This window comes from Babylonia areolata, chromosome 16 (assembly GCF_041734735.1).
Source record: "Babylonia areolata isolate BAREFJ2019XMU chromosome 16, ASM4173473v1, whole genome shotgun sequence".
Taxonomy (NCBI): Eukaryota; Metazoa; Mollusca; class Gastropoda; order Neogastropoda; family Buccinidae; genus Babylonia; species Babylonia areolata.
Genome location: NC_134891.1, coordinates 26,287,885 through 26,315,384, shown reverse-complemented (window position 1 = coordinate 26,315,384; position 27,500 = coordinate 26,287,885).

The window sequence follows — 27,500 nt, the reverse complement described above, 5'->3', positions numbered from 1 at the left end:
AGTTTCATTTGCCATACATTTGAAAGCTGCATGCGCCTGTGTGTGTTTGTGTGTGTGTGTTTATATGAGTGTGTGTGTGTGTGTGTGTGTGTGTGTGTGTGTGTACATACATCAAAGGCCGAAGAAAGGCTTACCTCTTGACAACACTACAACGGCTGATACGAACACTTCACGATTCTTCCAACTCCATGCATTTTTTTCTTGAAAAAACAAAAAAGAAAAAAAAGAGGGAAAATAAAACCAAAAAAAACTGTCTTTTGACTGAGATAAGTGGGTGGAAGAACTCTCCCCCTCTGGGACAAAGATGACAGACTGATGAGCCGAGCAGAGGGAGCAGAGGTTGGTATCACTAACACTGAGAACCCACCTTTTATGTCTGTCCAATTTTTCGCGCCTTGCAGTTGGGGGGGGATGTTTTGTACCCGTTGCACACTCCACACACCAAGCACCTTGCAGTGGGGAATAGATTTTCTTTTCTTTTTTTTCTTTTTTTTTTCACTCCCCCTCCCCAGTCACACACTCAACAGCACCCCCAGGAAATGGGGCAGTGGGGTTGTGTTTTGTACCTCAGCCTGTCACACACTCAACACCCTCTTGAATGGGAACCACCTTGCCACGGCACAACCACCACGCTGTCCTGTTTACTGCTACTACTACCCCCCCACACACACACATTGGGCTGCACTCCTGGTCTTTTCTGCTTCACCCCCCCCCACACACAACACTGTCCGCAGCTGGGAGTGAAAGATCAGTAGTACCTGTCAACCCCCTCACCTCACTGGCACCGCTTCCTAGCTGTGTGTGTGTGTGTGTGTGTGTGTGTGTGCGTGTGTCTCTCTCTCTCTCTGATACTCCTTCCCTACTCTCCCGCTGCCCCTGATCCTCTCCCTCGTCTCTGTGGCTGATAATTATGATAACAGCGAGACAACACAACTGCCAGGATGGGCAAGCAAACATGGAGAGGGCTGGTTTATAAAATCACACGAGTCAGCAGCACCAGTATCAAGCCCAGCTCATCAACATCACATGTCACACGCTCTTAGTTCACTGCTAAAACTCTCCCCACTGATTTCTCCTCCCGGATCAGCATGTCAACAAGTGGGTGACATTTCAGCTAACCTATGGCAGGGGAAGGGAAAGAAAGAAAGAAAGAAAAGGAAAAAAAAAGAAAAAGAAAAAAAAAACAAGTGGAAGAGAAAATGCGGACGGCTGAAGATTAGCAACACACACACACACATACACACACACACACACTGGTGCTCATTACTCCTTTAGAGGTCCTGGGCCTAGATTACAAGGCGCAGTTCACACTTCTAAAGGATTGGACGGCTGGCTTTCATAGAGCCACCCCTCCACTCCCACCCCACCCCCCACTACCCTTCCACATGGAGAGAGCAGACCACACCACACACCGCACCGCACCGCACCGCACCGGCTCCCATTGCCAAGCCCCAGCGATCAGCCAGGCGGACTTCCCTACATATTTACCTGGTAGTGTGAAGATAGCCTGCCCTGTCTATTTCAAGTGACAGTTCCCCTCATAACCACTCTGTCACTGCCTCTCTCTCTCTCTGGCTTGGATGGTTGTCAGGCCTGTGGCTGTAGGGCCACATCTCACCCACCCTTCTTCCTACACACACACACACACACACACACACAGAGTTCTCCCTACAAACACACACACACACACACACAGAGTTCTCCCTACAAACACACACACACACACAAACACACGCACACAGAGTTCTCCCAACACACACACACACACACATTCACACACAGAGAGTTCTCCCTACACACACACACACACAGAGTTCTCCCTACACACACACAGTTCTCCCTACACACACACACACACACACACACACACACACACACACATATACAGAGTTCACCTTTGGTCCTGACATTTGCCAATCAAGCAGGACAATCCATGAACTGCCAGCCTGCTATAATCACATGCCTGTCACACATGATAGCAGCAGTCAGTGAAGGAGACTGGTGGGGGGAGGGGGAGGTGGGGGCCGAGATCTTGCTGTCAAAGGGGGTTCGGGGGCGAGGGGGGGGGAGGGGGAGAGAGATTTGCTGATCAGAGGAAAAACATCAACATGTGACACACCCTCACACACACATGCACACACACATGCACATGCACACACACACACACACACACACCCACCATCTGCATGTGATTAAAGTCCGAATTTCTTATTCAACAACTTCAAAACAATACCAGGGAAGAGTGAATACTCCCCCTTCAACCCCCCCCCCCCACCCTCCCCATCTACGTACCCATCCTCGACAGCATTAATTTTTTTTTTTCAATGGATTTTGAAGTTAAACATGAATCATGAATGGTGAGTTTACTTTCTCGCCTTGGTATTTTCATTTGGAAACAACTCACTATTTGCTTTCACGAGTGCATACAAGAGGTGTTTTATCAATGTATCCCACCTCCATCCCCTCAACACACACACACACACACACAACACACACACACACACACAATGTAATCAAACAAAAACATACAAAAGCACACATACACATTTTCACACAAAAAGCACAGTGCACAATCACATCACACCCCCACAATATAAGCACACACTCACTTTCATGCACAGACACAGTTTTATATAGACATACACGCACTACACACAACATTATCACGCTTACATCACAAACTGACACAAGTTTACAGCTGGGCAAACAGCAAAGTGAGAGCTGTATTATCAGTGGTTTCTCCACTGCAATGGCAAATCATTCACAGCTTTGTCTTTTGCAAAGGACTATGACTCTGAAACTAGGAGGCAAAACTGCACTGGCACCTCGTGCTGCAGCCTTGGGGGCCAGTTGGCCTTTGGGAACCATCCCAACGCCGACTGTCCTAAAACCCATTTGGCCGGGAGAGTGGGGATGTAACTTGGGTAAGACACACTCCACTACAATCAAATTCTAGCCCAGTTAGTCGGGACAGCAGTTTCCTGTTCTTATTCTTGTTGTTTATAGTCCAGCCAACCGCACAGGGCCATTTCAGGACTGTAAAACCATACAAATGCTCAATCGCATCAACACAAAACTGTCACATCTAAAAAAAAAAAAAAAGGCACAAAGACAAACCCACAAAACACAGTTGATGACTCAGTATCTAAGACTGGGCCATGCTGAGGATGCCAGCCCTTCCGCTTAATTTATCATCCCCAGATTATAAAAAAAATCATAAAAAAGAAAAAAAAACCAATACTTCAAAGCCAAACAAAAAATATATTTAAAAAAGGCCATATACTATATATAGGCAATTAACACTTCAGAATGGGCAGCTAGTGTCCATCCCAGTGTTTACATCTCACTACCTAATCGCCAGAGCAAAACAGCACAGCCAGTACATCATAGACTGCGGAAAAGAGAAAAAAAAAGTGTCAAGCCTTGCTTGAAAAAAAGAAAGGGGAATGGACTGGGAAGGCAGAAAAAAAGAGACAACAGTGAAGAAAGAAAAAAAAAATCAGAAACAAAGAGAGTGACAGAAAAAAGGAAATTTCTAGCACAGAATTTCCAGAAGGCAGGGATGCTATTTATACTGAAAGACCCCCGGGATCCCCACGGGGGCAGCAGTTACTTCCTCCGCTGTTCTGATGGTCATAGTTGAATACGACTATCATATATATATATATATATATATATGTCACCCCACACAAATCATACACCAGAAACTCCATCTCAAAGTAACATACCAGAAAAAAACAAAGAAAAAAACCAGGAAGCCAGTTCTCTCAAGTTTAAAAAGCATCAACAAAGCTGATCCCTCCTTCAATGTGGAGAAAGGCTTGGTCTAAGTAGAAGGGTGCACACACACACACACACACACACACACACACACATGCTGTGTATTTCAGAGGATCAGCTGGGTCCACACTTTTCTGAGGAGGGGAGGGGAGGGAGGGGTGTCTTTTTTCTATCTTTTTTATGGGTGAGGGTGGGGGGTGTAGTGGGGGGAGGGGGGAGGGGGGAGAGGGGAGGGACTTAAAGGCAGCACAGTTAAGGTCAGACAGACAGGTGGCCAGTTCAATGAGCTGTGTAAAAGGTGAGGTTGGAGAGTGGGTGAGAATGGGGGATGTAGTGGGGGGAGGGGGAAAGGGGGGAGGGACTTAAGGGCAGCAGTTATGGTCAGACAGACAGATGGCCAGTTCAATGAGCTGTGTAAAAGGTGAGGTTAGGTGGGTGGGTGGGTGAGGGTGGGGGTGTAGTGGGGGTCAGGGGGGAGGGGTGGTGGGGGGGGGGGGGCCTTAAGGGCAGCACAGTTAAGGTCAGACAGACAGGTGGCCAGTTCAATGAGTTGTGTAAAAGGTGAGGTTGGAGAGTGGGTGAGAATGGGGGATGTAGTGGGGGAAGGGGGGGGAGGGACTTAAGGGCAGCAGTTATGGTCAGACAGACAGATGGCCAGTTCAATGAGCTGTGTAAGAGGTGAGGTTAGGCTGGTGGGTGGGTGAGGGTGGGGGGTGTAGTGGGGGGAGGGGGGAGGGGAGGAGAGGTGAGGGACTTAAAGGCAGCACAGTTAAGGTCAGACAGACAGATGGCCAGTTCAATGAGCTGTGTAAAAGGTGAGGATGGGGGGTGTAGTGGGGGGAGGGGTGAGGGGGGGGGGACTTAAGGGCAGCACAGTTAAGGTCAGACAGACAGGTGGCCAGTTCAATGAGCTGTGTAAAGGGGGAGGGGAGGGACATGGGGACATGAATAATACAGGGTAGGACAGGTCAGGTCAGACAGGCTGACCAGTAACCTGTTTAATGAGCTGTGTAAAGGGGGAATGGGGTAGGGAGGGACATGAATAATACTGGGTAGGACAGGTCAGGTCAGACAGGCTGACCAGTAACCAGTTTAATGAGCTGTGTGAAAGGGGGAAGGGAGGGACATGGGGACATTAATAATACAGGGTAGGACAGGTCAGGTCAGACAGGCTGACCAGTAACCAGTTTAATGAGCTGTGTAAAGGGGGAATGGGGTAGGGAGGGACATGAATAATACTGGGTAGGACAGGTCAGGTCAGACAGGCTGACCAGTAACCAGTTTAATGAGCTGTGTAAAGGGGGAGGGGAGGGACATGGGGACATGAATAATACAGGGTGGGACAGGTCAGGTCAGACAAGCTGACCAGTAACCAGTTTAATGAGCTGTGTAAAGGGGGAATGGGGTATGGAGGGACATGGGGACATGAATAATACAGGGTGGGACAGGTCAGGTCAGACAGGCTGACCAGTAACCAGTTCAATGAGCTGTGTGAAAGGGGGAGGGGAGGGGAGAGGGAGGGAGGATTTGTAAAAGGGGCCTGTTGATACTCCCCTGTGTTGACACTACACCTACCCCATACAGACAGACCCCGAGATCATCAAGGACAGCTGAAGAGTCACTTCTTCTTGAGAGAACTGTCCAGATGGGCAACGGCCGAAACTGTGTTACCACTGATCACTGATACATATTATAATTCGTAATAAATCAATAAAGGAAGACCGCAGTTTTGTCAGTCAGTTGTGTGTGTCAATTAACTACTTCTTCTTCTTCTGCGTTCACTCGTATGCACACGAGTGGGCTTTTACGTGTATGACCGTTTTTACCCCGCCATGTAGGAAGCCATACTCCGTTTTCGGGGGTGTGCATGCTGGGTATGTTCTTGTTTCCATAACCCACCGAACGCTGACATGGATTACAGGATCTTTAATGTGCGCATCTGATCTTCTGCTTGCATATACACACGAAGGGGGTTCAGGCACTAGCAGGTCTGCACATATGACCTGGGAGATCGTAAAAATCTCCACCCTTCACCCACCAGGTGCCGTCACCGTGATTCGAACCCGGGACCCTCAGATTGACAGTCCAACGCTTTAACCACTCGGCTATTGCGCCCATCAGTCATGTCAATTAACTGTCACCAGGGGCTGGATAATGGCTGGTTGCATGGATCACACATACACACAAAATGCTGGACCTCAGTATTTCATAATCCGCATGCTAACTTTTGCAGCCCAACTGAAGGCCTACCCCCAAGGTGATGAGCCTTGATGATCCCACTGTTTCCAACACAAATCTCCCGACTTTCATCATGATTCCACCTGCGCATGCTGCACCCCGGGAAAGTTGTTACCCGTTGTTCCACAACCTAGCCACCTGTCGCAACATGTTGGAGAGGCCCTCTGTGTTATCCCACCTATCGCACTGTCACAGATAAGACAACCGCACACGAGCACACACACACACACACACACACACTACTTAGCACAGTAATCAACATAAGAGAGTATCCGGAAGAGGGATCAAGCTGGGGAGTATCAAGCTGCTCCCAGCGGAAGCAGGGAGAGACACAGGGACAAGGGGACACGACAGGCAAGGTCAGTCTGACTGACATGGGACCTCACCAGCTCAGTGAGCCACAAGTGTAAAGGGGGGGTGGGGGTTAGGAGCAGGGAGGGACAGTGCATACAGGGGACAGGGGGAAAGTGGGCAGGAAGGGGGGGGGGGGGGGGGGGGGGGGGGGTAGGTGGGTGATACCAACTTCCACTGTTCTGGGCACTACCTTCCACTGTTCTGGATCCACTGTTCTGGGCACTAACTTCCACTGTTCTGGATCGACTGTTCTGGACACTACCTTCCATTGTTCTGGACACTACCTTCCACTGTTCTGGATTGACTGTTTTGGGCACTAACTTCCACTGTTCTGGATCAACTGTTCTGGATACTACCTTCCACTGTTCTGGATCCACTGTTCTGGGCACTAACTTCCACTTTTCTGGGCACTAACTTCCACTGTTCTGGATCGATTGTTCTGGGCACTAACTTCCACTGTTCTGGATCGATTGTTCTGGGCACTACCTTCCACTGTTCTGGATCGATTGTTCTGGACACTAACTTCCACTGTTCTGGATTGACTGTTCTTGGCACTAACTTCCACAGTTCTAGACACTACCTTCCACTGTTCTGGATTGGCTGTTCTGGGCACTAACTTCCACTGTTCTGGGCACTAACTTCTACTGTTCTGGACACTAACTTCCACTGTTTTGGGCAATAACTTCCACTGTTTTGGATCCACTGTTCTGGACACTAACATCCACTGTTCTGGGCACTAACTCTCACTGTTCTGGATCCATTGTTCTGGGCACTAACTTCCACTGTCCTGGGCACTAACTTCCACTGTCCTGGACACTAACATACACTGTTCTGGACACTAACTTCCACTGTTCTTGACACTAACTTCAACTGTTTTGGGCACTTACTTCCACTGTTCTGGACACTAAAATCCTCTGTTCTGGACACTAATTTCCACTGTCCTGGACACTGATTCCACTGTTCTGGATACTTACTTCCACTGTTCCAGACACTTACTTTTGCTGTTCTGGACACTTACTTCCACTGTTCTAGTTCACTAACTTCCACTGTTCTAGTTCACTAACTTCCACTGTTCTGGACACTTACTTCCGCTGTTCTGGACACTAACTTCCACTGTTCTGCACTAACTTCCACTGTTCTGGGTGTTCTTCTAATGTTCAGGATAGTCTATCTTTCACTGTTCTGGACACTGTATTTTCTACAGTTCTGCTCACTAACATCTACTGTTCCGGAAGTTGTCTTCTACACTTCAAGACGTTCTATCTTCTATCATACTGTACATTCTAATCCAACTTCCATTGTTCTGGACATTCTAAATTTTACTGTTCAAGACATTCCATCTTCTACTGTTCCAGCTGTTCTATTTTATAGTGATAATGTTCAAGACATTAACTTCTACTGTTCAAAATGTTCTATCTTCTACTGTTCAGGACATTCTAACTTTTTCTATTCTGGACCTTCTAACATTTATTGTTCGGGACATTCTATCTTCTACTTTTCTGGATTTTCTATTTCTTACTGTTCAGGACACTAACTTCGACTGTTCAGGATATTCTAACTTCTACTATTCAGGACATTCCAACTTCTACTGTTCTGGATGTTCTGACTTCTGCTGTTCTGGACAACGACTTCTACTGTTCTGGATTTTCTGACTTCCTAGTTCTACTGTTCTGGATGTTCTGACTTCTGTTCTGACTTCTACTGTTCTGGATGTTCTTACTTCTGTTCTGACTTCTACTGTTCTGGATGTTCTGACTTCTACTGTTCTGGATGTTCTGACTTCTGTTCTGGACATTCCAACCTCTACTGTTCTGGATGTTCTGACTTCTGTTCCGACTTCTACTGTTCTGGATGTTCTGACTTCTACTGTTATAGATGTTCAGCCTCATCTAAATAATGGTGTCTCCTTTGTATTTGTATTTTATTTCTCTTTTTTTGTCACAACAGATTTCTCTGTGTGAAATTCAGGCTGCTCTCCCCAGGGAGAGCGCGTCGCTACACTGAGAGTGCCAACCATTTTTTTGGTATTTTTTCCTGCGTGCAGTTTCATTTGTTTTTTCCTATCAAAGTGGATTTTTCTAGTGAATTCTGCCAGGGACAACCCTTTTGTTGCCGTGGGTTCTTTTACATGCGCTAAGTGCATGCTGCACACGGGGCCTTGGTTTGTTTGTTTGATGTGAGAGGCAGACACCGAGAGTAAGACGAACAGACCTTAGTCCTTCCTTTGGCAAAACGTTCTCCACATATATTCAAATGTGTATACAGCTGTTTCACGCACTAGTATCTGCTCATGATAATCACACATAATTAGTCGGCTCTGACTGAAGCATGCTACATTATCAAAAAAAAACCCCCAAAAACCAAAAAAAAAACAGAAAAAGAAAAAGAAAAGAAAAACAGATAACGTGTGATACCAGTTAAAAAGTTTAAGAACAAAGTTACATCTTAGTATAATGTAGCAGTAACTGTTATCAAGATACTGCGAAAGGTCCAGCTATCTTGACTGTGACAACACTGAAATGGACTGGTGTGTTATCTCACACGTGTGTGTGTGTGTGTGTGTGTGTGTGTGTGTGTGTGTCAGTGTGTATGAGAGAGAGAGGAAGGGATCGAGGGAGAGAGAGAGAGTGTGTGTGTGTGTGTGAGTGAGAGAGAGAGGGGGGTGAGGAAAGGGATCGAGGGGAGGGAGAGAGAGAGAGAGAGAGAGAGAGGAAGGGATCGATGGAGAGAGACAGAGAGAGAAAGAGAGAGAGGTAGAGATCGAGGGGGAGAGAGAGTGTGTGTGTGTGTATGAGAGAAATAGAGAGAGAGAAAGGGATCGATGGAGAGAGAGAGTGCGTGCGTGTGTGTGTGCGTGTGTGTGTGTGTGTGTGTGTGTCTGTGCTGATCACCTAGTATCAAGACAGGAGGGGAAGGATGGGATTGGCAAACATCACTGCCGCACATTGACCTGACCTGATAAAATTCTTTTCCAGTAATGACACTGCTTTCCTAACAGCTGATAATAATGTATCAATAACAATTTCACCGGAGACAACACTTGGCTTTCCATTCCTCTGTTCTGCTCTGAAACAAAACCCAGACAACATTTGATTTTCCATGACTCTGTTCTGCTCTGAAACAAAACAAAAAACCTTTGCCACCACCACCACCACCACCTGTCACAGTTCAGTCGCTGACAGACTTCAACATAATTATGTATGCCAGTGACGGTGACTCCGTTTAGTCTCAACAGTGCGATTTACACAAATTTATCGAGCCAGTACTCACTCACTGCAACATTTCACACTTCCTGACGGCGTCTGGTGTCAACAGCGACAGGTTCTTAAACGCTCTTGACAACACCAACCACACAAAATTATGTGGGACTGACTGTGGCCTCTCCACCTACACCCAGTGACTGAGCCATACAGCTTAAATAAAACATGCGTTTAATGGTGATGCGACTCGCCCGCTACATCATCAGTACATGGGCAAGCTGCCCTCTGGGCATCACTATCACTGGTTACAGAGTGCTGCTGCATTAATAGGAAGAGTTTTGTGCCCGCTGCAATCAAATCTCTCAATGAAGAAATCACTGCCTATCAAACATGTATGTACCAGTTGGGGATGCTGTGGGGAGAGCAGACTGTATGCTCTCCAGTGTGTTAGAGGGCTGGTGTGTGTGTGTGTGTGTGTGTGTGGTTCATGCATATGTGTGTGTGTTTGTGTGTGTGTGTGTGTGCGCGTGCACGCATGTGTGAGTTTATGTGTGTGTGTGTGTGTATGCGCACAGTGTGTGTATGTGTGTGTGCAGATATGCAGATGTTTTTCTTTTACTGACTGTTCAGCAGTGCAATGATTATTCTTTAACTCACTCAGTACGGCCAGTCCTCTCTTCTCCTCTACACAGACCCCTCGGATGTCCAGTGGGTGTCTGAATGACCCAACCTTTAGCTTCCGTCGTCAGAATTGTGGTATTCTTTGTCAACATTAACCTCTTCAGTATAAGAGCCTTCCGTTTGCAATATTTTGATGATGGTAATTGGGGTGAAACGCTGTTAATGTCGTCTCTTTCGCTGTTCGTATGGAAAGAGTTAAAAGGATAATAAAGGGAACAATCAATAACTGATTGACAGACACTGATTTTTCAATCTGCCTTATGGACAGATACAGACTGATCAGTACTCTGATATGACAGATTGTTGGATAAATTGAACTGACATTTTAATCGAGACATTTTAACTGCCAATACCATACCTGACAATTCAATCTAGACATATGTCTATTGCCAATACCATACCAAACATTTCAATCTAGGCAAACATCAACCGCTGATACCATACCTGACATTTCAGTAGGTCTAGACATACCTTAAAGGCCAATGCCATACAAGACATTTCAATCTAGACACAATATGACTGCCAATATCATACCTGTCACTTCAGTCCAGACACAGTCACTGCCAGTGCCATATCTGTTCAACTGTCTTCATGTTAGAATATGCCAAATTATGAAACTGCTCATACCTGCAGCAAAAGGGGACAGGTCTCATAAACACATAGCAGTCTTAAAGAGCTTTACTGCTCTGCCACTTCTGGTACCTGAGAAAATGCCTGTGTTCACATTTAACACACACACACACACATGCTAATAACACATGACACAACATGAACACACACACATACGCACACACACACACAACACAAGAACACACACACACACAAATCCAAGTGATGACACAGCCTCACTTTGCTTACACATACACTGGGGACTAAAAACTGGACAGTGAACCACAACTTCCAACTTCATATCTCGTTATAATTCATTGTCATTTATCTCATGGCTTAAAAGCCTGTCAAGCCACTCCACACAAGGCATTCAGTGACAGCTGTAAACAGTACCATCAACGCAAAACAAAACTGCTGCACACACACTAGTGGCCCAAAGCCTCTCAGCAGTTTCTCCTCTGGTGTGTGGCCTTATGGCAACCAACCTCACACCAACAGCTGCATGTGGGCTGCTGCAAACAAGCCTGGGTGTGCGAGAGAGATAGATCTGTATCAGTATATGGAATGAATGGTGTGGGATAACAGGCCACTCAACCAGCCCTGAAGATGGGGGACACACACACACACACACACACACACACAACCCCCTCTCCCCTCCCCTCCTCCCAACAAAAAACAAAACAAAAACTCTCTCTCTCCAAAAATACATACATTAAAAATGTATATCTGTAGATTAAAAATCTATCTATCTATCTCTATCTACACACACATGAATCTATGTATATCTACATATCTGTATTTGTATTTCTTTTTATCACAACAGATTTCTCTGTGTGAAATTCGGGCTGCTCTCCCCAGGGAGAGCGCGTCGCTACACTACAGCGCTACCCATTTTTTTTGTATTTTTTCCTGCATCCAGTTTTATTTGTTTTTCTTTTCGATGTGGATTTTTCTACAGAATTTTGCCAGGAACAACCCTTTTGTTGCCATGGGTTCTTTTACATGCGCTAAGTGCATGCTGCACACGGGACCTCGGTTTATCGTCTCATCCGAATGACTAACGTCCAGACCATCACTCAAGGTCTAGTGGAGGGGGAGAAAATATCGGCGGCTGAACCGTGATTTGAACCAGTGCGCTCAGATTCTCTCGCTTCCTAGGCGGACGCGTTACCTCTAGGCCATCACTCCACAATTTATGTATAGGCTTGGCCCAACTCTCGGCTTTTATCACAGATTGACATGAGCTTGCAGTTTGGCTAACAGCAAAGTGAGAGCTGAAAGATCACTGGTTTCTCCACTGCAATGGGAAGTCCTTTTTACATCTTAGTCTTTTGTGAAGGACTATGACCCTGAAATTAGGAGACAAGATTGCACTGGCTCTTAGTGCTGCAGCCTTGGGGGCCAGTTGGCCTTTGGGAACCATCCCAACGCTGACTGTCCTAAAAAAACCCTTGGCAGAGAGAGTGGGGATGTAACTTTGGCGAGACACCTTCCACTATGATCGGATTCATGCCCGGATAGTCTGGACAGCAGATGCCTCCTCTGCTGTTTTGGTGGTCAAAGTCAGACACTACTATCATACACACATACATATTTGTATGTATATTATATATGTATACATGTAAATGTGTATATCTCAGTATCTCTATTATATATCCTCCTGTCTATCTCTATATATATCTAAGCAACTGGTAGCGTGACAGACATCAGACTTTTTTCATTTTTGTCACTTCTAGGTCATGAAAGGACAGCAAAAAATGAATCTGACATCCAATATCATTGATGACTCTGCAGAAAGAAAAGCTAGCGCTCTTTCCAGTGTGAACAATCACACCAGTACAAAGCTCTCAAAGGCTGCAGAGGGAGGCTCCATGAGAAATGTGCACATGAACACCTTTCACACGCATGCCCACGCACACCCACATACGTCATGTCTTGTCACAAAACAACAATGACGAAAGTAGTGTCTTAAGTGAGGCAACAGCCTCCATCTATTCCCCCCATCTCTTCTACAGAACCACGCCCACCCCACACACACACACACACACACAAACACGTCATAATGTTTTGTCACAAAGCAACAATGACGTCAGTGCCACCTTCGGTGAGACAACAGCCCTCCCCACCCCTTCCACACACACACACACACACAGAGGCACATACTCACACACACACTGTGGCACACACACTCTTAACACACACACACACACACACACACACACACACAGCAGCCACACTTTCTGCACCACCACCACCACCACCGCCGTTTGTCAGCATGACGGTGCATTCAGCATGGGAGTGGGCCAGACACGATGATTGATTAATGACGATCTCTCAAGGACTTCTCCACACTGCCATTTTCTTGTCTTTCTCATCCGCTGATCCACACTATTGATTTCCATCACAAGTTTCTTCCCCGCGGGCAGGGCCAGGCCCAGGCCGGCCCACTGCATGACACGCTTCCACTCTTCCCCTCTGGCTGCAGTATGGTGTTACACTACCAGCAGCTTCTCAATCAATCAAAAACACTTTATTAATCCACATGGAAATTAAGTTGTGCAATCACAGGCTCATTGTAAACACTGGCATAAAATCATGCGCAACGTAAGAAGAGATTAAAACTAGTCAAATAAGAATTCACAGTAGCTGACGATATACTAACCCCCCACCCCCACCCCCTCCACACACACACACACATACTCATGTTAAGACAATAGGGTATTGCACAACAATATTAACAAATGAAAACATCCAACAAAAAAAGGGTATAAGATTACTAAAAATGACATGCGCGCACGCACGCACACACACACACACACACACACACACACACACATGCACACACACACACGCACACACACACGTTAAGACCATAAGGTATTGTACAACAATACATAAATAAAAACATCAAGGGAATAAATCGTATATATATATAGGAACTAAACAAAAACTCTCTTCCATTACAACTAATACAATCAAACTTGGCAGTACATCCATCCCTCTGTCCACTTCAGTCAGGAACCTCGGCGTTGTCCTTGACAACACACTGTCCATGCAAACATTTATCAATCAGACATGTCAATCCTGCTACTGTCAACTGCGGCGCATCAGTTCCATCCGGAAATATCTGTCCACTGACGCAACATCTAGACTTGTCGTTTCTCTCATTCTCTCTCGCCTTGACTACTGTAACTCTCTATTGTCTGGTTTGCCTGCTTCATCCATTCAGTCCCTTCAGCGCATACAAAATTCTGCTGCCCGACTCGTCCTCAGAAAGAAAAGATCTGAGCACACCACTCCTCTTTTGCAACATCTCCACTGGCTCCCTGTCTCACACCGAATAAAGTACAAGATCAGCACTCTATGCTACAAATGTATTCACAAATTAGCCCCTTCCTATCTCTGTGCCTGCCTTCACCTCTACACTCCATCTCGCTCACTACGATCAGCTTCGGATCCACTCCACTTACATATACCCAGATTCAAACTCTCGACTGTTGGCCACCGTTCTTTCTCTGTCTCTGGACCTTGCAATTGGAATGAACTTCCTCTTTCGCTTCGTCAAGTCTCCACACTCAGCTCTTTCAAGTCTGGCCTTAAAACCCACCTCTTCCCAAAGTAGCCTCCCTTCCCTGCCTCTTCCTTGTCTTTTTAGTTTTTTTCAGTTTTAGAGTTATGCTTGCGTGAGAATGACTGGTGCGAAAGCGCTTTGATTTGTTTATGCACAAGATTTAGCGCTATACAAATACCATTATTATTATTATTATTATTATATATAAGTAAAATGCACACACACACACACACACACACACACACACACACACACACACACACACACACACACACACAAACACTCATTCACACACACACTCACACACACACAAACAAGGTATGCATGCACATAACATATGTCACGCCAATAAAATTAGAACATTAACATACATGAAATCCAAGTAAAATAAGAAAAATATTTAAAAATCACTTCCGATCACACACACACAGAAATGCTTGCTTGCCCGTGCTCACCCGCTCAGTCCCACATGCACGCATAATGTCTCTGCAAATCCGTGCCTGTACTATCATGTATGTATGTGGGATCAATTTTCAGGTGTTTGGAAAACATTACACCGTTCCTTTCCCCCTGAGTCCTCTTGGACTGGCTCCTCTCTCTCCTTTGGCTATGGTGTTATTTATTGGAGCAAATCGATGCCTGTACTATTTTGTATGTACATGTGTGATCAGTTCAGGTGTTTCACATTACACTGTTCCACTCCCTTGTACCCTTGAATCATGCAGTATATCTATCTATCTATCCATTTATACGATATATATATATATATATATATAGAGAGAGAGAGAGAGAGAGAGAGAGAGAGAGAGAGAATCAGAGAGAGTCACAGAGAGAGCGAGATATATCATGTATTGTAATCATATTCAGAGACAGAGAGATACTCAGATAGAGAGAGCGATATGTGTGTGTGTCTCTGTGTGTATGTGTGTGTGTGTGTGTGTGTGTGTGTGCGTGTGTGTGTTCTTTCAGCTGTAGACCAAAATGTCAAAAGAAAATAAAAATGTTTTGAAAAATGAACACAAACAAATAGAATATGTATAAAATGCCTCCTCTAACACGTCTAAGCAATACAATAGCACCTTTGGAATATCAAGTACATTTTAATTACGCACACTGATACATATTGCCTCCCTCTCTGTGTGTGTCTCTTTCAAGTATAAGCCAAAAAAAAAAATGTCCAGTGTGAATGTGAGTGTGTGTGTGCATGTTTTTGTGGGTGCATGTATGTGTGAGCAGACACTGTTTAGCTTGGTGTGTCCTCATGGACAAAAGAACAACATTAGTTAGGTACTAATGTAGGGTTTTTAAAATATATTTTCCCCTTTTTGGTTTGTCATGCACTTAAAAAACAAAACAACAACAACAACAACAAAACACTTTGCAAGCTAATTTACAAACGGGAACAGCGCTACATCAAAAAATCATCATTATCACCAACACCATGAAGGTGATCATTATTATTATTATCATTATTATCATCATTCTATCAATATCTTTCAATGATCACCTCCATCACTCATTATCCAGTACCCAGCAGGTAGCACATGCACCCACTCAAGCACACACACACACACACATATGTGTGTGTGTATATATACATATATATATATATAGAGAGAGAGAGAGGGAGGGGGGGAGAGAGAGAGAGAGAGAGAGAGAGAGAGAGAGAGAGAGAGAGAGAGAGAGAGAGATCGTATACAATTTATAGTAAGAAAGTATCCTTCTCAACCTCTTCAAGGGATCTGCTGGAGTTTTCAAAAATAGCACAAATTGATTATCAATCAATTAAGTTAAATAAATAAATAAAACACTCACTTGTCCATGAAATCATATATAAAAAAAAAAACAACAACAACAAAATGTGCCAGACCTGTAAAGTCTGCTGAAGATGCCCAATTGTCGAACCTCAGAGTAAAATGTAAAGCTTGTGCTGTACTTGTTACAGACCTACGTGACACAACACACACTACACCCCAGTGGTTTACTCAACTTGTTGACTGACAGTGGTCACAGTACAACAACAACAAGTGGAATCAGCATTTTCCTTCCTGATGCCGGCACTTCAGCAAGTCGGCTGAAAGGTTCCGAATGCAGTCCAAGGCCACAGACTGCCTATTCTTCGCTTTGTCTGTTCCGATAGTGGAGGTGGTGGTAGTGGTGGTGGTGATGTTCATGATGATGATGGTGATGATGAACGATACTGATAATGGTGTTGGTGGAGGTGGCGTTGATGGTGATGATGGTGATGGTGGTGGTGACGAGCTTGTCAATGCTGATGATGATGGTGGTGTTGGTAATGATGATGATGCTGATGGTGGTGGTGGTGTTGGCAATGATGCTGATGCTGATGCTGATGGTGGTGGTGGTGTTGGTAATGATGATGATGCTGATGCTGATGGTGGTGGTGGTGTTGGTAATGATGATGATGCTGATGGTGGTGGTGGTGTTGGTAATGATGATGATGCTGATGGTGGTGGTGGTGTTGGTAATGATGCTGATGCTGATGGTGGTGGTGGTGTTGGTAATGATGATGATGCTGATGGTGGTGGTGGTGGTGGTAATGATGATGATGCTGATGGTGGTGGTGGTGGTGGTAATGATGATGATGCTGATGGTGGTGGTGGTGTTGGTAATGATGCTGATGCTGATGGTGGTGGTGGTGGTGGTGGTAATGATGATGATGCTGATGGTGGTGGTGGTGTTGGTAATGATGATGATGCTGATGGTGGTGGTAATGATGATGATGCTGATGGTGGTGGTGGTGTTGGTAATGATGCTGATGCTGATGGTGGTGGTGATGATGATACTGCTGCTGCTGCTGATGATGATGATGGTGAAGACGGTGAATCAGAAGAGACAGAGAGAGAAAAAAAAAGGAGGCTGGTGGTAGGGTAAGGCATGGAGGAGGCATTAACCATACTAGTTAACTACCAATAAAACCAATCCAAACAAGTTTCCTGCTTCTGAAATACCACTGTGTCTTGTCCTCAAATCTATGTCCCTTTCCCTTCTTCCCTTCCCCCCTGATCTGACGAGGAATCATGAGGACTGGACAGTCAAACAGGCATGCCTATCCCAAAATTTGCACACATTAGAATCATGACAGGGTATCATTTTCAGCAACATCTCAGCAAACCTACACAGTTGGTGCTTACCCGCATGCGCATTGGTCTTGCCAAAGTTACTTTGCCGGTGACAGAAACTGAGCGGGCTTTCACAAAATGGCTTTGGTACTGTTCGGACAGTTCCGGCATTTCACGAAGTGGCTTCGGTAATATTTGGCAGCATTTCTGTAAGTCTTAACAATGTGTCTTCAGCAATGGTCACAAAGCCATCTGAGGGTACATTCATACCCACTAGATACTTCGGAAAAAATGATAAAATCGAATTTTTTTTAATTTTCCGGACATGCAGCAAATATCCATCCTTATTTCTGGGACACCCTGTACATTTTATAAGTTGGTTTTTTTTTTTAACAAATAAGGGACCACAGTAACGGTAGGCATGCCTGGTCAAATGACATTAAGCCCTGCCAGGGGAGTAGGCTGTCATGCGGACAGCTGAAAGAAAGCAGTGCAGAATGAAGCCAGCAGCCTGTGAAGCTGTGGGAGGACCTTGATCAGAAGACCTACAACCTGGAGGGAAGGTCCAAACCACAAAAACCTCCTCTGTTACCAGCTGCTCTGAAACACAAACTCTTGCTCCAAACCTAACAACCTATAGTATAAATCTGTTACCGAATGTCCCGTAACACAGACCCCTGCTCCAAACCTTACAACCTATTAATTTGTTACCAGCTGCCCCGTAACACAAACTCTTGATCCAAACCTGACAACCTACAAATCTGTTACCAGCTGCTTCGAAACACAGACTATTGCTCCAAACCTAACAACCTTATCTGTTAAACAAAACAACAGCCCTTTAACACAGACTCTTGCTCCAAACCTAACAACCTCATCTGTTACTAACTGCCACATAACACAGACTCTTGCTCCAAACCTAACAACCTCTAACAACCTCATCTGTTACTAACTGCCACATAACACAGACTCTTGCTCCAAACCTAACAACCTCATCTGTTACCGACTTCCCCATAACACAGACTCTTGCTCCAAACCTAACAACCTCATCTGTTACCAACTTCCCCATAACAGACTCTTGCTGACTGTGAATATTTCTCACAGGACCTTCTCACAGACAATTTAGCACTGTCTTGGGAAGAGAAGTCTGACAGGGTGCACATGGCTTTAAAAAGTAACAAGCCTGATTGTCCCATGATTACACATGTGCATGTGCGCGCACATACACACACACACACACGCACACACACACACACACACACACATGACAGCGCTCACACTACCCCTCTTCCTGCAAACACACCACAATCAAGACATTGATCTGGATCAGTAGATGGAAACTGCATGTTCTTAAATGGTAAGGGGGGATAGATCCATCATAGTTATGTGTAAAGAGATCTGTTTTCAGCCCTGACCTGAAAGACTCTAGGGACTGACGGTGTCCGAGAGTGTATGGTAGAAAAGTTCAAGAGCCTAGCTGCTGAGAAAGAAAAAAAAAACTCAACCACCAAGTTGTTTGCACAGGAAAGAAAGGAAGCCAAAAGAGCCTGGTGTCAGCAGAGGATGGAGGAGTCCTGGAGGGAATGTATGTGGAGAGTGGAATCCACCAACACTCCCTCCGACATCAACCTAGAAAGTCATCAATAATCTCATGTAAAAATGACCTCATGTCAGTTTTGCTCTATTTCTAGATTTACTACAAACATGTGAAAACAATGTTTATGTTGAATGAACAGCTGGACAATCAATACACAACATACTAATTCTAATATCAACAATTTCAGTTTCAGTTTCTTTATGAGGTGTCACTGCGTTTGGACAACACTCCTGTTGCCATGGGTTCTGCTGCACACGGGACCACAGTTTATCATCTCATCAAAAAGACTAGACACTCCGTTTGATTTTCCAGTCAAACTTGGGAGAATGGGCAAGAGCAGGATTTGAACCCACACCCTCATGGATTCTCTGTACTGGCAGCTGAGCGTCTTAACCATTCTGCCACTTCCTCCTATCAACAGTCTCAGCTGCATTCACTAACAGGCAGCATTCCAGTCTGCTACTTTCACTGGTAGTGTTTTCCTAACAATGGCTCAGGTTGTGGAGAATGCCACAAGGTCTCCAAGACACGTTTGTGAATTGGTGTTTGTGTGTGTGTGTGTGTGCGTGTGTGTGTGTGTTGTTTCTGTGTGTGTACAGTGTACACTGTATTACTTTCTTGTTACAACAGACTTCTTTGTGTGAAATCCAGGCAGCGCTCTCTGGGGACAATGCATCGCCACAGTGCAATGCCACCCTCTTTCTTTTCCTCTCTGTCTGCAAGTGTGTATTTGGTTTACTGTCAATGTGGATTTTTCTGTTGAATTTAGCCAAGAACAACTCTTTCCTGCTGTAGCTGTGAGTGCTTTAATATGTGTTATGTGCATGCTGCACAAGGATTCATCATTTTATTTGAAGACTAGTATACAGCAAATCACTCAGTAGTCAAGAGAACGGGAGAAGTAAAAATCTCTTCCTCTGCAGGAATCGATACTGTGGACACTCTTTAATCCTGCAACTGTGCAAGTCAGGCACTCTACCACTAGGCCTCCGCTCCACTATGGTGTACCATATATAGTAATGGTAATACTAATAGTGAGCATTTGCTACTACATGTTATGTGTGTGTGTCTGGTGTACAACTACAAGCACCCACGTGTCATGTAGGTAATGCACTTCCTGTTCTGTTTTGTAACTCTGTCATGTATGCAGGTGCTGTACCTTCCCTTCAGACAGAAGGAAACTGAAACAGAAACTGTGATAAAACAGAGTGAGGTAATGAGTGCTCTGAGGGAAATCTGTACAGAATAACTGTGGTTTGTCGCGGAGGGTCTACCTTCCGGCAGATGTCAGGAAACTAAAACAGTAATAAAACAGATGTGAGGGAATGAATAAGGGCTCTGAAGCCAAGGAAATTTGTATTCATGGTCTGTCAGCCTGCACTTCCTGTCAGGAGGCGGCGAGAAATAATGGTTAAAAGTAGAGCTACAGCTTACACGATGAGCTGGGCAATAGATTTGTTGCTGAGATGTGCCTCTTCTTATTTGTGCATTTGTGTTATCTCAAATTAAAAAAAGACAATAGGCTGTGCGTCTCTCACTCAAGTGTTTGCTGAACCCATGTGTAGATGAGCGCATGCATACTGAGCGCTGACATGCATGCATGCTCTGTGCAGAATATCAGCTCTTACAGTCTTAGTCTTATCTTTCTCCATTTCACACAGCTTGTACACACTCATAAATCAAGGCATGCACACACACACACACACACACACACACACACACACACACACACACATTGACACAGACACACACACACACACACACATAGAGAGAGAGACAGAGACAGGAGATAGACAGAGCAATATCACACACACACACACACACACACGAAAACTTATGCGATTGCTGATGAACAAACATAATTATAAAATGTTCCATAACTTTCTAAACTGATATTAGATTGTAATGCAGGGGAATGGAAGAAATAGATCTATAAAAGGCCTTTTGGCCTGATTTTCCAAATAATAATTTAAACAGTTAAGTCATATCGATGGGTCATTTCAAATTTGTTAATCACTAAATGTCAATGATAAATGACCAATACCAAACCTAAACTCTGTGTATGTGTGTGTGTGTGTGTGTGTGTGTGTGTTTCTGTGTATGTGTTTCTGTGTATGCATGTGTCTGTGTAGGTGTGAAAGAGAGTGAATGAGTGTGTGTGTGTGTGTGTGTGTGTGTGTGTGTGTGTGTGTGTGTGTATACATGTGTATGTGTATGTTTGTGTTTTTGTGTGTGACTATCACAGTATCAGTGTCCAAAGACTTTATTACTATCCTGTCAAATTCTAATCTAAATAAAATGATGTTAAAACCAATGAAAGTTCTGCATGTGTGCAAGAGACAGACACAAAGGGAGAAAGAGTAAGAGAGAGAGAGAGAGGAAGAGAGAGTTTTCAAGCATCACTTGAAATGAATTTGAATTTGCTGTAACAATGGAAGGGCATCCTTGTCCAGTGAAAAATATATAGAATCCCTCCTATGGCTTTTTCAGATTTTTGCCTGTCTGTGTCTGAACACAAAAATATACAATATTACTAGTATATATATTAGTAATATGTACTCTTTTTTTCAAATAATAACCTGTGTATGTACTGGGAGTAAGACCAAAAGAGGTGTCATACTATTAGCACTGCCACAGATTTGAACTTTAAGCTATGGCTAAACACAGTCAAATTTATATCATTACTGTAAGTGTAATCATGTGAAATAACTAATATTAATTAAATGACACTGAAAATGATCATACCAAGATCAGTCCAATGCCAGACTGCTGTATTATGATTTATATGGAATCATACTATTAAACTGGGCAGCAGGCCTATATCCAATGATTTAGTAAAAGTTGTTTTTTTTTTTAATCTAAAATTAGATTTTTTTGTATTCGAAATTAACACTACCTCTTCAAGACTAATTCGGTAATTGTATTTTGTACAATGCTCGATGCCAGACACCTGGATGTCGCTGTGTTATTGTACAGAAAGCCCTCATACTGAATGTACTGAATGGAATTTTCGTCTGCTCCAGGCAAGGTCCAAGTCTATCATGATGTTAATATTGTTTTGATTATAAGACTGGGAAGAACGGAAAAGAAGAGTTCGAATAACTTAAATAATCCAGATATCACCATTTCAATCGATAACTTTCATTCCAACTCCTGGGTTTTTTTTTCTTCCTCTGTCATGAACATCGATGATAACTGACAAACAAAGACGACCCAAGACAAACGACATCATGACTAATGAAATGAACTCAAATGACCTTTACCGTTGTGGCTTCGTTTCACTTTGACAAACGGCAGCAGCGTCCCTCTGGGAATGTCTAGTCATTGTCCTGAGGACACTGGTCGTCATCTGTAGTGTACATCTTTCTTCGTGCTGTTCATCGCAGCCATTCACATTGTTCCTTTGCTGCCCCTGAGATCAGTAAAAAATAACCAAATTGTGCAGACTGTGCAGGAGATTTTTTCTACGGTTCCAGAAACATGCCATTCGGGAATCAGGCCATATAGCGTCACAGTTTCAGTTTCAGTTTCAATGGTGTGTGAGTGCTAGTGGATGGATCCATACACGCTACACCACATCAGCTGCAAACAAAAGAAATAAATAAACGACAAAAAAAAGAAGAATACAAAAACAGCAGTTGGTGCATGACCTTTGCATAAACACAACACATTGATCAGGCTTTGAGGAGCCTTTCCATTGTTTATGAAGTCAGGTGAGAACCATTAACATAAAATGATGACAAAAGAGACAAATGATATAAATATACATTAAAGAATAGAGATGGGGAAATATTACAAGGCAAAGGAAATGAAACCTAGAAGGAAGTGTGTGTGTGTGTGTGTGTGTGTGTGTGTGTGTGTGTGTGTGTGTGTGCCGTGTGTGTGTGTGTGTGTGTGTGTGTGTGTGTTTGTGTGTGTGTGTGTCCGTGTGTGTGTGTCAGTGTGTGTGTGCCGTGTGTGTGTGTGTGTGTGTGTGTGTGTGTATGTGCCGTGTGTGTGTGTGTGTGTGTGTGTGTGTGTGTGTGTGTGTGTGTGTGTGTGTAGTGTGTGTTTGTGTGTGTGTGAGTGTATGCGCTGTGTGTGTGTGTGTGTGTGTGTGTGTGTGTGTGTGTGTGTGCGCGCGCGCGCCGTATGTGTGCCGCCGTGTTTCAGCCAGACTTAGTTTCAAGGATACGTCAAAGCTATGAAATCTGAAAAAATTGAAACTGCACTTGAAAATTGAAACATAACATCTTTTTGACGCTGTCTTCAAAAACCTGCTACATTTAACTCTTTTTCCAAACCGATTGCAATAACCAGTTTCATTTGCCGTGTGTGTGTGTGTGTGTCGTGGCTCCGTCGTGTTCGTTTCTGTGTAGCCTATTCAGTTTGTGCCGCTTTCATATAATATTATGTGAAACTGCATGTTTGTGGCCTATCTGTTAAGCCGGCATGTGTACAGTGTGTGTGCATGTGTGTCTCAGTGTATGTTTTACATTTATTTGCTTATTTGTTTATTTATCATCATTATTGTCTTTCTATTGCATTTCAATTGATTTATTAATATTATTATCATCATCATCATCATTATCGTCATTATTATCATTTTCTTTTGTTTTTATTTATTTATTTATTCACTTATAACTTATTTGATCATTTATTTATGTGAAATATTCATTTACTTCTTTATTTCAGTGTTTGATTATTTATTCTTTTTCTTTTCTTTTCTCAAGGCCTGACTAAGCGTGTTGGGTTACGCTGCTGCCGGTCAGGCACTGATATGCTTGGCAGAAATGGTGAAGCGTATGTGGATTTGACCGAACGCAGCGACGCCTACTTGAGCAACTGATACTGATACTGTCTCTGGACAGTTATATATTGTCAGCAGTGATGGTGGCTTTGTGGCTGCATGGTCTTACCCGTCGGAGCAGTCAGAGTGATTTCCATGTTCTGAGGATCAGGATCTAGATTTGGGGCGTTGTTATATACAACTTAGCCATTTTTGGCTTTTTATGCCATTTCAGATTTTTCTCCTTTTTATTGTTGGTCAGGTCATTGACTAGCTCAGTCATTTTATCCATCAAAGTCGTATTTAGTTTTTGTCAGTAACTCATGTTTATCCAGAGTCTATGAGGTTCTTAACTTGAAAGTATTTATACTTGGTGCACTTTTGATATTGTTTGTTAATTTGTTCCAATAATTTGTTACTTTGTTACTAAATGTAAACTTTCTGAGATTTGTTCTGGAATGCTGTTTAAATATTTTATTTGTACTGTTTCTTGTAGTGTCTACCTTTGGAGTACAAAAAAGCATGCTTTGTTTACATCGTCAAACCCATTAAATACTTTGTACGTCTGTATCAAGTCCCCTCTTACTCTTCTTGTTTTAAGTGATGGTAGCTGTCAGTACTTTAATCTTTCTTGATATGAATAATCTTTTATGCTATAGACCAGCTTGTCAATGTTTCAGTCAAGGTCACAATTAAAATTGGCATGTAGTATTGGTAGGACAAACTTCGTCTATGTGAATGAGAGAACTGAAGGTCTTGCACGTGACATGGTCTGCATCAAATTTGCCGGACACAACGACTGGTTTGATGAGAACAAAATCTGTGAAAATACGCGAAGTCAGTGGTCAAAGTTCAAGTCACGGTCAGAACATGGCGTATTGGGGGGAAAAAAAGTTATTTAGTTCGGTCAGATCATTCATGTGTTGTAAATTTGAGAGCTTATAAGGTCAAGGTCATGTCAAAATGAGTGTCGTTTTCCACATGAGTTGATCTGCTTTACGGTGTTATCGGATTAGGTGGTTAACACACGTGAGTCTTGAAGGCCTTATCATATCATATCATATCGTTGCAGACCTATATTAGGCTTCTCAGCCTTTAGTCTGGTCTTAGTACTCTAAAACTTATTATCCCCAAAATCCAAACACTTTTTCTTGTTTCTTTTTCCCTATTTGCAGCTATTTGTACATACGCTCTGCCCAGTGACTGTCCAGTCTAGCTTTGAAAGCGTTGAGAGAAGGGGCGCTGACTACAGAATCTGGTAGGGCGATCAACGGGCCTTACCTCTCATGTTTTGTTATTTTGCAGAGTAGACCCCACCGTTAGATGAGGCGTGTGTGTGTGTGTGTGTGTGTGTGTGTGTGTGAATGCGTGCATGCTGGCGTTAGTCAGTTTCCAGTTTCGCAAAAAAAAAAATAAAAGAAAAATAAATAAAAAGCGGCTTGTACAACTGATATAGAACAGACGCAACACCACACGCCAATAACATGGGCTTAACTGAATTACACCAGAAGACAGATTTGATTCAGGCTCCACAACTGAACAGAATGGCCTCACATGTCGGCAGATGCCATGAGGCACCAAGCACATAAGCTCCGCAACCAGAGCTCTGGCCGCCGCGACCGGGGCTACAGATCTATAGATATGTAATATATTTTCCGTGAACTTTTTTTCCTGCGTGATATTGATAGACATGTGGTTGTGCACATGCCTGGGCAACTGGTTTCTATGGAATCAATATTTTATCTGAAAAGAGCAAAGCCGGGCCCGGCCCATACTCGATCGGGTTCTAAAACTATAGCAGGCTGTTGTACGTGTAATTTTACATCCTATAAGAGGAAGGAAAGGGTTGGGAATATGGGGGCGGAGGTAAAGGGGCTTGGGGTGGAAGGGAGCGGGGAGGAGCGGGGGGAGGAGGAGGTGGGAGTGGGGGGGGGGGGGGTCATAGAATTTTTTTTTTTCGAGTTGGTCAGTATACAGCCCACGTTTCTTCGTCTGTCCGTGTCAGCATGCTGGAACACGATGCAGTGAAACTGACAGGATCAAACTCTGGCAAAATTGGGTGTGCGTCAGTGTCAATAATGCTCGAACTTAATCATAGGATCGAACTCTGGCTTGTAAAATTATGTGTCCGTGTCAGCTAGTTTAGGTCAAGATGAAGGGATCAAACTCTAGTAAAATTGTGTGTGTGTGTCGGTATCGCTCAAACTGATAGGATTAAACTCTTGTGAAATTGTGTGTACCTGTCAGTATCGCTCAAACTGATAGGATCAAACTCTAAGTAGTAAAATTGTGTGTGCCGGGCGTATCAGTATGGCTGAAATGATAGCTCAAACTCTAGTAAAATTGTGTATGCATGTCAAGTTGGCTGAAACTGATTAGATCAAACTCTTGTGAAATTGTGTGTGCGTGTCAGAATGCTTTAACTCTCTCCATACGAACGGCGAAAGAGACGACGTTAACAGCGTTTCACCCCAATTACCATCATCAAATTATTGCAAGCGGAAGGCTCTTATACTGAAGAGGTGATTGTTGACAAAGAATACCACAGTTCTGACGACGGAAGCTAAAGGTTGGGTCATTGAGACACCCACTGGACATCCGAGGGGTCTGTGTAGAGGAGAAGAGAGGACTGGCCGTACTAAGTGAGTTAAACTGATGTGATCAAACTCGAGTAAAATTGCTTCCATGATCAGTTTCAGGATCAAAGTCCAGTAAAATTGTGTGTACGTGTCAGTGGATATACTGCTCAAACTGTGAGGACCAAACTCATGTAAAATTGCTTCCATGATCAGTTTTGCTGACATAAGGGCTAGTTTTGGTGTTGCTAGTTCGTTGAGGATGGAACGTTTCGACGTGAACTGTGATTCAGAGCAAGCAGACGATCAGCTGAGATCAGCCATGTTGACTCGGAAATGGGGCACAGAACGCACTGAAATAGACCTGACTGCAGTAGGAATGTCTTGTTAACCCTTACTACTGCACACAGAACAAACTTGACTGCAATAGGATTGTCTTGTTCATCTTTACTGCTGCACACAGAATAAACCTGACTGCAATAGGATTGTCTTGTTAACCCTTACTACTGCACACAGAATAGACCTGACTGCAATAGGATTGTCTTGTTAACCTTTACTACTGCACACAGAATAGACCTGACTGCAATAGGATTGTCTTGTTCACCCTTACTACTGCACACAGAATAGACCTGACTACAATAGGATTGTCTACTGAAATAGACCTGACTGCAATAGAATTGTTTTGTTAACCCTTACTGCACACAGAATAGACCTGACTGCAATAGGATTGTCTTATTCATCTTTACTACTGTACACAGGATAGACCTGACTGCAATAGGATTGTCTTATTCATCTTTATTACTGTACACAGAATAGACCTGACTGCAATAGGATTGTCTACTGAAATAGACATGACTGCAATAGGATTGTCTTGTTCATCTTTACTACTGTACACAGAATAGACCTGACTTCAATAGGATTGTCTTGTTAACGCTTACTGCTGCACACAGAATAGACCTGACGGCAGTAGGTTTGCTTTGTTAACCCTTACTACTGCACACAGAATAGACCTGACTTCAATAGGATTGTCTTGTTCATCTTTACTA